We start from the raw sequence: 10949 nt of genomic DNA, 5'->3' as shown, positions 1-10949 counted from the left end.
TTTAATAAACGGGTTGACCCGCCTAACCCGTTTATTAAATGGGTCGGGTTCGTGTTAGGGGTATGCCAACCCGGCTGACCCGTTTAATAAACGGGTTAGGCGGGCGGGTCGACCCGCCAACCAACCCAACCCGCTAACCCGCCAAGAACTTGTTTTTCATGGCAGCAGCCCAAAACTTAGATACTATGACCTCCACTCCACGGCCTATGCCTTTTATATAGGAAATGGTGACAAGAACTTGTTTTTCATGTTTCATGCATGTTTTTTTTTCAATATGTTAATACTAAATAGTTAGGGCTGCAAATTCAAATCTGGTTCTAAATGAGATCCAAAACTGACAGTATATTTGTAATTATGGATTCTTAAAGTAAGAGATCGGGATTCGGGATGCCATTCGGGTCGGATTCAAAATTACCGGTTCAGATAATTGTTGGATTTGGGTTGAATAAGGACTAACATTGCAAATCATATTTTGTTTGGTTTCAGACCTGATCTGTTTGCATCTTTTACATGCAAAAACCGTGTTTAAGGTTTTTTTTTTTAACCAGATCCAACATTACCCAACATATTTTAGATCCAAATTCAACTTTACATCATCGGATCTCATTCGGATCTGGATTTACTGTACAATGTTCGGATCCAGCCCTAGTTGAAATTGTAGGATCCAATACCAGATCTGTGTTTGTTTGGAGCCTAGTTGGTGAAACTTGGTTTAGAACTTTGCTTTTTCAATAAGAGTATATAAAAAAAAAATCCCTTCAAAAGAATATAAAAAGGATTGTCCTCTTTAAACAGATCCAGTATTACACAACATATTTCGGATATGGATTCAGCTTTACATCCTTGGATCTCATTTAGAACCAGATTTGAATTTGGGTTCAGATAAAACAGGATCCAGCCCCTATCCAATCCATTCACAGCCCTATAACTAGTTACTAATACTAAAATAAGAAATGGGTGCAAGAACATGAGAAACAATGCAATAATGCTGCCATGGCAGTGTTAGTAAGTATGGCAGGCAGACCCAGTGCTATTAGGGGTGGCAAAATCTGACCTGACCCGACAACCCGATTTTTAGCCGGGTTAGGGTTTGGCTTAAACAGGTTCGTGTCATAAACGGGTTGACCTGCCTAACCCATTTACACTACAAGAAAAATGCTAATTAGCGACGGATATTTGCGACGGAAAAAATCCGTCGCAAAGTAGCGACGGATTAGCGAAAGAAAACTATTTGTCACTAACATTTGAAATATTTGCAAACGTAGCGACGGAAATATTTCCCTCGCTAAATCCGTCGCTACTTAGCGATGAATTAGCGACAAAAATTTTCTGTCGCCAAAACACTACAAAAAAATACTAATTAGCGACGGATTTAGCGAGGGAATTTTTCCGTCGCTAAATAGCGACGGATTAGCGACGGAAAAATTCTCTCGCTAAATCCGTCGCTAATTTTCGATTTAAACCATCCCGCCTGAGGCGCGAAATTTTCCCTCCCTTCTTCCCCCCCCCCTGTTTGATTTAAATCGCCCTTCCTCTGACGATGCGCAGCAACCCTCCGAGCGTCCTCCTCCTCCCGCTACCTCTCCCTTGCGCCGTCCTCCTCCTCCTCCCGACGGTACCCCTCGCCGGTCTCCACTGCCCGTCCTACCTCTCCCTCGCCTGAGGCCCTCCGAGCGTGACTGGCGTCGGCCCCCGAACCGTCCTCCTCCTCCCGCTAACTCTCCTCTGCGCGCCATCCTCCTCCTCCCGGCGGTGCCCCTCGCCGGTCTCCACCGCCCGTCCTGCCTCTCCCTCGCCTGAGGCCTTTCGATCGTGATTGGCGTCGGCCCCCGGACCGTCCTCCTCCTCCCGCTACCTCTCCCTCGCGTCGTCCTCTTCCTCCCGGCGGTGCCCCTAGCCGGTCTCCTCCTCCTCACGCTACCTCTCCCCCGTGCCATTCTCCTCCTCCCGGCGGTGTCCCTCGCCGGTCTCCACCGCCCGTCCTGCCGCTTCCTCGCCTGAGGCCGTCCGCCGTGATTGGCTCGCTGCGGAAGAGCATCCCGACGCCGGAACCCGCCTGTGCAAAAAAAATTGTTTCCTGCCGGAGAACACGCCGGCAGAGAGCAATTTTTTTTTAATTTTTTTTTTTAAATTTAACGACGGATTAGCGACGGATATTATCCATCGCTAATTTAAAATAGCGAAGGACTCGCGATGGATCATGTCCGTCGCTAATCCGTCGTAAATTAGCGACGACAGTAGCGACGGATAAGTTCTGTCACTACTTAGCGTCGAAAAATTCGCGATGAAAGTTATTCATCGCTAATCCGACGCTAATCCGTCGCTAAACTGTTTAGCGACGAATTAGCGTCGGATTAGCGACGGATTTAGGTTGTCGCTAATCCACAGGTTTCTTGTAGTGTTATTAAATGAGTCATGTTCGTGTTAGGGCTATGCCAACCCATTTGACCCGTTTAATAAATGGGTTAGGCGGGCAGGTCAACTCGTTTACACCAACCCGTCAACCCGCAACCCATTTATATATATATATATATATTAACTTATCTAACCCTAACTTCTAACGGGTTGGGTCAACCCGTTTACATGAACCCGTCAACCCACAGCCCGAGACCTCTCCTCTCCAGTGGTGGTGTGCGCCTGTGCGGTTATCGTGTCTTTGCTATCGGGTCGACCCATTTAATAAATGGGTCACCGTGTCGACCTGACCCGTTTATTAAATGGGTTAACGGTGTCATGTTGGGTTACCCATTTAATAAATGGGTCGTGTTCGTGTTTGCCACATCCGACCCGTTTAATAAATGGGTCTTGTTCGTGTTGAGGTATTTTGACCCGCCAACTCACCAACCCGATCCGATTGCCACCCCTAAGTGCGATTAGGTCTATGATCCTGGGGTGTTTTCTCCCTATAAATAAATAAATAAATATATATATATATATATATATATATATATATATATATATATATATATATATATATATATATATAAGTGCTACCAGTCTCACAGTCATAGATTTGTTACTCCTTTGAAGGGGAGTGTGGCATCAATTGACAGACCATGATAATGCATTGAGATCTAGACCCGGTCCAACATCGCACAGGATGCAGTTATGCAAACATGAATTCCTTCTTTTTTCGAAAAAAAAGTTATGCAGACATGGATTCTTGGGTGGCTAGGCTGCTAGAAGAGTGCTTCAGGCAGCTGGACAGGTGGTATAGGTTCAAATCCTACGAGTGTCACCTCCTTGCGCAAGCCAAAGCAAGGGGTCTCTCTGAAGGGTACCATAGAATTTTATTATACTGAACAACAGGGCTCCGCTTGTCTGGTAGGAGCAGCTACGGCACTGCACCTTGTGTTGGGACGTTGCAGGTTCAAAATCCAATGATATAGTTGTATATCATGCCCACTATGGTTTCACTGCAACTGGATCCAAGAGTTTGACCTAATCTGATTAAGACCTGGGTGAGTCCAGTTTGCTTTGGGAATTTCTAGCTCGGTCTCACTGAGTTCCACTGAGCTCGGTCCTACCGGGTTCGGGTAGGATCCGAATCTCTGATAACGGAGCAGTGGCCTTTTTGCGGTGTAGACTGTAGAATCGAAGATCTCGCGATCAAATAAAAGAAACTGTTTTTTAAAAACACCGATATAAACGTCGGAAACATAAGCCGTAGAAAAGTGTACCGATAACGTGAAAGATAAATTTAAAATCAGCAATCATGATATTTATAAAATAAGCTTTATTTTAAAATGTTGAGGATATTTCTAGGGCCTCCACCGCTACCTAAAAATATCGCGATATATTCAATGTACCAGCGTTATTTTCCATAAATATGTATAAAAGAAAAGGTATTATAAAGATGCAACACGTCTTTCCTCAGTCCGACTTATCCCGCCGCCTCCGTCTTCCCTCTCTCCCGCCATGGCTGCGACAATTCTTGGTTCCTAATTTTTTGGTTTTTCATTTCCCCTTCATATCGATTTCGCGCTTCATCATATGTTTCTAGTTGGCATTGCATTTATTATTTCCACCACTTCCTTAGTTTTCTTGTTGAATCACTAGCATGCCGAAGCCTGTGATTAGCGAGTTCTTGGGGTTCTTCTTCCGAAGAAGTTGTGTAATAAGCATATGCTGACCCTTGTCGGCCGAGAGTTTTCGTTTCTTTTCTTAGTAGGATTTTAGGGCTCTGGATTCTATTGTGGAAATATTGGTGATTAGTTACCTTGCGTTTGAAAATCGGCGAAATCGAATTCTGATGGAAGACGGAGTTCTCTGGAGCTCACGACCGGAAATAGTTGTCTTGGCCACAACTATCCAGGCTCACTCTCCTTATAATAGACAAGATTTTGGATTGAGTGGATGATGCCTTTTTTTTTTTAATCCCTGTTATTCTTAGGCCATTACCATGCACAACACAATAATACCCTTTTGAAAAACGAGTAGCATGACGAAGCATTCTTGAACACACGGATTGGGTTTTCAATTAATTCGAATAGAGAAACTTTCAGCTAGGATGTGATATCAGAATAGTTTTATTAGACCGGCATTCCTTGCGACAACAGATTAGTGTGAGAGACAAGTATTAAACTGGTGTTTCATGAATGCGTGCAGATCCCTCTCTAATTGTTTGTCCTTTTGCTGTCGTAGGGGTGGTTGCATTTTTAAGGGTGTTAGATTTTAGAAGGAACGTTGGATAGATTTTACAAGGACCGTTGGACTTGAATATCTTGTAAAACAATGAATCCACTTGGGAGAATGATGAAGTTGATGGAGATGTCTTTATCGATGAACATGACATCGTACATGCAGAAACACTTGATGATGAAGGTCGCTGTTCTCATAGAATGTCTTTTCAATTTAATTATGTTATTTCCCTTCTTTTGCCTTTTCATTACTATTTTTTCATTTTTTTATTACATGTAACTAGATCTTCCCGATGCCAATGATGGAGTGGACTCCGATGCTCATGATAATATCCTAGTTGAGCTTTGAATCACTAGTTGGGATTTGCTAATCATTGTCAAAAAATAAATTAAAGTTTTGAATATTGTTGTTGCTTCTATTTCATGTTTCTTTTTTATTAAAACTATGATTCTTTGGTGACAATTATTTTTGTGGCACGCATTTTCTTTTTTGTCTCTGTTTTTTGGTGTTTTCTCAGAAGCTGATATTTAGACATTTTTTATTCAGTCAATAGCACATAGGTGTTGGAATCGTTTCTTAAATATATGATATTGTACAGGTTTTTCCTTTTTTGGAGTGATATTATATAGCATATGAATGCTAAAATGGAACTATGGTTATTTGTGAAACTCCAGTTACAGTACAAATCAACCATAGGAGACATTTAAACACATCAAAGTATTCAAAAAAGTGGGATAAGGTGTAATATTATGTTGTGGAACATAATGCATTTTCCCAGTTTATCCACTTCTCTAGATATGCTGGTGCATTAAGGCATAACTGCATTTGATGACAGGAACGCTGCTTCTGCTTGGCCTATTTTTTATTCATTTTTCATTTAATTTTGCAGCCTTGTTCAAATTCTCGAATTAGCTTGTTACTAGAGAAGCTTATATTGCCGTTATGGACCTTTGGTTGAAACTAATGCTATATCCTCATTGAGATCATTTCTGTTTTATTTTCAAAATTTTCTCATCGATACAAGCTTCTGTAACTTTTTCTCTCTTGGATTATTTTCATCAAATGTAGTTATTATTTTTTTCTTTTTAAAAGCAGTTGAAGGAATCTGGAACTTTTGCTTAGGTGTAGTTTATTTTTCCAAGATTTGAAAATTCATGAAATGATATCTTATGATTTTTTTTCGTCTTAGGTGACTACCTACATTGTTGTGGTTGTTAAAAAATGTTTTTCCAGTGAAACTTTCCAAGCATTTGTGCTTTTCTTTAGAGTTGAATTTATTGTGATGATATTTATCATTATGCATGTTAATTTCATTGGTTCCAACTTCCAAATTGTCTGTGATGCCTCATGCAATTTTCTTAAACATGAAGCATTTATAAGTTCGTGTTTGTGGTTTAGGGTGATTGGTGTAAAATTTGTGTAGGTCTGAATGTTCACTCATTCTTTTTCATGTTTGTTCATTCTCCATTTCTCCTAATCTTGTTTGGTTTTACACCCTAGGTATTCTTATTTTGTTTGAAATATGCCTGAGCTAGTGTAGTATTCAATGTGGCATTTAATGTTGCTTTAAATGGAAACTAGTCATGTAACATCAAGCTTGTAGTTTTAGATCCCTTTGCTCTATCAAGTGCTACAAATGAAGATCATGGCAATACTAACTGATGAATGTCTTTGTATGGTTCTGGCCATAGATGAAGGTGATGACTCTGTGCACCTATTTGTTGGTCATTCTGGTAAGTTTTATACTTCTTCTTTTGAGTTGTCTTATGTATCATGATGAAATGGATCAATAGTTGAGACTTTTATCCTCTACCTATTTGCAATATTATTTTATTAATTAGTATATAAAATTGCTCCTTATGAATACAAAATGAAAAGAAACAACTGAAATTTCTCATGCACATTCTGTGCTTTTAATATAAAGGTTTTTCTTCTCATCAGCTGGGAAGTGGTTGTTCTCCAGCTTAAAAGCAATTAAGCCTTCTCTTTTAGACCATCCTATTAAATTAAAGAAAATTTAAACGTTTAGAATGAACTTAACAGCAGAAGAGGAGGGACCGTGTCTTTTATAGAGATTAATAAAGATCATTCCTACTCCAATCCTACTCCCCTCTATTGCTGGAGCAGGATTTGGTGCACTGTGATTGCACAAAAATAGCGCAGCTCCCCTCAGCTGCATAACATGTATCCTGTTCAGACTGTAGGACCGACAAATGTTGACTGGTTTTTGTCATTTTTGTGGGCCCCAGCAATAGGTGTGCAAGGAAATGGGCGGCAGTCTTTTTTGTGCAGTTACATTGCACAGTTGCTGGGTGCCCATATCCTGGCCCACATACCTCAGTCTCTGCCACCTCATTTACCTTCTTCTTGACGTTCACTATCTAATTTGATTAATGAAGATGTCTTTCTTTTTTTGTTGTAAATTTTGTAAATGATACATGAAGAACTGGTCATTCTCTTAGCTGCTTGTTGCTTGGCATAATCATGATCAATAGCCAGTGCCAATTGAGGCTTAGGGTTTGATTTCATGTATTTTTCTATAATCCATACTAACAAATAGCAACCAGAAGATTCTGTCCCATCAGTCCTCCTTCTAACTTATGCTTCCGCAGCTTCCTCTGGTGGTTTCGGCAGGTCATAAAGCATAAAGCATCAATTAGATTTGTTGTGATTGGTGGCACTGATTGTAGTGGAACCCATTTTATGAAAACCTGGTCACAAAGTAGGGTTAGTGCATGGGGCGTGATCAGAATGGGATTAGTACTGGGCATTTCTAACAGCTGAGGATCACAGAAGGATGGTGTGAGTGATGTGGCAGTTGAAACTGCCAGCGGTTCTTCATGGAAGAAAGAATTCTTTTTCAGCATCAAGTATACTTCTTTTTCTAATATAGATGTCAGGTTCTATTGCGACTGGTGATAATACTCATGGAAGTGTCATTCCAACCTAGGGCATGCCAAACATCTACAAAACGACAGGAATTTCAACTAGAAAAAGGTGAAAAAACAAAAGTAGGCTATATAGGATAATTGGAAGTTTTCAGTAAGTTGGCGAAATCCGCAACTTGAAAACTGTTGAGGTCATGCACAGGATGAGATCTAGTTGAGAAATTGTGGGTACTGCACTAAAATACTAGGTTTTGTATGACAGAGAGTGTTGATCAGTCCTGAATGACAAGCAGTTTCTTATCTGTATTTCAGTTATTTAGAGGCAGATGCCCTTGTTCATGCTAACGAAAAGCAGAAGATAAAAACATGCATGAAATCAAGACTTCAACTATCTACAAAGACTTCAACCATCTACATCATAACCATCCCCTTCAGCATATATCACTAATGTTTATTATATTGAATGAGAGTTGCAATCTGTTAGTAAAAGTCATGTTGCCTTTCGCTATTGCAAGTTAGAGTTTTATGTCTTATAAAAAAAAAAGTGTTTTATGTGATTTTATGAAGGATGATGCCCCAGAAACAGTTGAAACATATAATATACCACTTAGCTTCGTTTGGGCATGCATTTGACAATATAAATGCACGCACAGTCGCACACACACACATAGACATAGATATATAGGGTTTGTTGAGAATAGGTGGTTTTAAGTAGAGTTATTTTACATTAAGATGCTTTTTGTAATTTAGTTCTTTATAATAGGGCTGTATTGTAATTAGGTCTTTAAGCCACTCTCTATTTAACATAGAGAGAGGCCCTAATATCGATGAAGGTTCTGAGGTTTTTCTTTGCAGCCGTCTCTCTCTCTCTCTTCTCTCTCTCTCTCTTCTCTCTCTAGGGCCCAGTTCATCTTCTACATGGTATCAAAGCCATACCGACCGTGGGAGCGTGATCGACTGTGACGTGGGAGCGTGATCGTGGGAGCGTGATCGACCGTGACGAGGGAGCGTGATCGAGTCTGATCAAGGCTCGATCGATCGTGGAGGCCATCGTGATCGTGATTCAATACCTAATCAGATCATGATCAAGGCCACCAGATCTGTCAACAGATCCAATGAGTAAAAGAAATAAATACCTAATCAGGTCAGCGATGTAAAATGTTTTTTTTAGATCTGTTGACAGATCTGATCACGCTGCTGGTCGTGGATGCTTGCTGTGAGTTCGCAGCTTCTTGTTTTTATCGTTTCATGACTACCTACTGTCTCGGTGGTATTTCCTGCCGTCAGTTTCGTGGCTACCTGTTGGGAGTTGATTGTTGTTGGTATAGTGTGCACTGAACATGTCGTGAGATATTGATATAGTTGTTGTTGGGAGTCTGATTACTGTTGGTGATTCTACATATGGTTGGGGCCCTGTTTTGTGTATCTTAATATCGTGGCTGTGGGGAGTTTGATTGGTGTTGGTACTATTTGCACTAAAAATGTCGTGATTTCAGGTCGTGACTTCTTGCTTATTTTTTTTTTACAGCAATCCAACTCTTAGTGGTGTTGCTCGTGAGAAAAAAAATGAATGACTTATTGTCAAACTGTATATGTCTGGGGAGCTGCCCCTGTTATGAAAAAAAATATTGCTGCATATGCAGAAGTCGTGTTAGTTGTGATTCACTGAAGTGCTGAATTATCTTTCTGTTTGTGGGCTGCTGCTCACTACTGTAGTGGGTTTTTTTTTTTTGTTCGTGAGTGAACAACTGCTGGTTGGAATATCAGTTGGCGTGTGGGTGTAACACGCGGGTTTTTTTTGTTTAGTGTGGAGACTGTCCAGTTTTTTTTTAACCTGCAGTATGGCTGAAACTTCGAAAGGTGATTCAAAATTGGAACATATTGGAGAATATAAGGCATTTGCCAATCCCTTTTCGTACGGCTCGTCTGTAAGGTTAAATGAAACTAACTATGCCAGGTGGTCCAGAACATTTATGATGTCGGTATCTGGACATCGTAGAAAACATATCTTGTTGGAAGATGGACCCACTGAAAAGGTGGGAAAATATGTTACCTGGGATGAAGATAATGACATAGTCATGTCATGGATTATGAATAGTGTCGAACCCCATATTGCAGATGGTTTAATTTATTATAATACAGCCAAACAGATGTGGGACAATCTTCGAGATACATACTCACAAGAAACTAATGTGAGTCGTATCCTACAAGTCGAACAGGAAATATACAATTTACAGCAGGGAGATCAAACCTTGGCCCAGTACTATGCCTCCGTAAAAGCTGCTTTTGAAAGACTTAATGCTCACAGACCTCTCTGTTGTTCGAAACAAAAGGATAATCAAGAACAAACTATGGTTGCTAGGTTTCTTACAGGTTTATCTTCAGAATTTTCTGTTGCAAAAGTCCAAATGTTGACTGGTTCAGATGTACCTACTCTTGCTGAGGCATATAACCGTCTAAGCAGACTTGCTATATCTCTTCCACATTCTCAGCCTGTGACTCAGTCTTCTGCCTTAGTTGTCTCATCTGGTTATGGACGTGGAAATCTTCAGAACATCAGAGGACGAGGTCGCGACCGAGGTGTGGGAGGCAGAGGAAAGCTTCAATGTACATTCTGTGGAAAATCTGGACATTTAGAAGATCGTTGCTGGGATAAGCATGGCCGACCAACCTCATCTTCATCAAAGTCATATGCTCCTAGAGCTAATACTACTTCTCTCGAGGCAACAAAGGCACAAGACAATATTTCTGCAAGTGACAGTAGTATAACCCTCAGTCGTGCTGAATATGATGAATTGATAGCTCTTCGTCCTTTGAGCTCTACCTCTCATGTTGCTGGTGTTGCCTATTCAACCGGAAATCTTCTTCATCCGACTGACCGTAAGTGGATTATTGATTCTGGTGCATCCAGACATTTGTGTGAAAATTCACTTGTTTTTTCAGATCTAAAGGATATTAAGGCTCAGCTTGGAGTCTCATTAGCCGATGGGAGTACCTCCCCGGTTGTTGGTCAGGGAAATATTTCTATATCCTCCTCATTACAGTTGAAAAATGCTCTTCATGCTCCAAAATTTCCTCAAAGTTTACTTTCTGTGAGTTGTCTTGTAAAAGAACAAAACTGTAGAGTAATATTTGATCCAATGGGTTGTCATTTTCAGGATTTGCTGACGGGGAAAAAGATTGGTGGAGGCTATGAAGAAAATGGAATCTACTACTTACATCATCCAATGGGTATTGTTCATGCTGCAGTGGACCATTCATTTAGTCCTGTTCAGTGGCATCGTCGTCTTGGTCATCCTTTACTGTCAAAGCTTCGTTTGGTCTTTCCTCAGATTCCCTCCACCACATCATTTCAGTGTGAAGCATATCAGCTGGGCAAGCATCATCGAAGTTCGTTTCCTTCGAGTCAGAGTCAGTCTA

The sequence above is a fragment of the Nuphar pumila genome, chromosome 2, assembly GCF_984573655.1.
Source record: "Nuphar pumila chromosome 2, dmNupPumi1.hap1.1, whole genome shotgun sequence".
Taxonomy (NCBI): Eukaryota; Viridiplantae; Streptophyta; class Magnoliopsida; order Nymphaeales; family Nymphaeaceae; genus Nuphar; species Nuphar pumila.
This window is presented reverse-complemented; position numbering follows the sequence as displayed.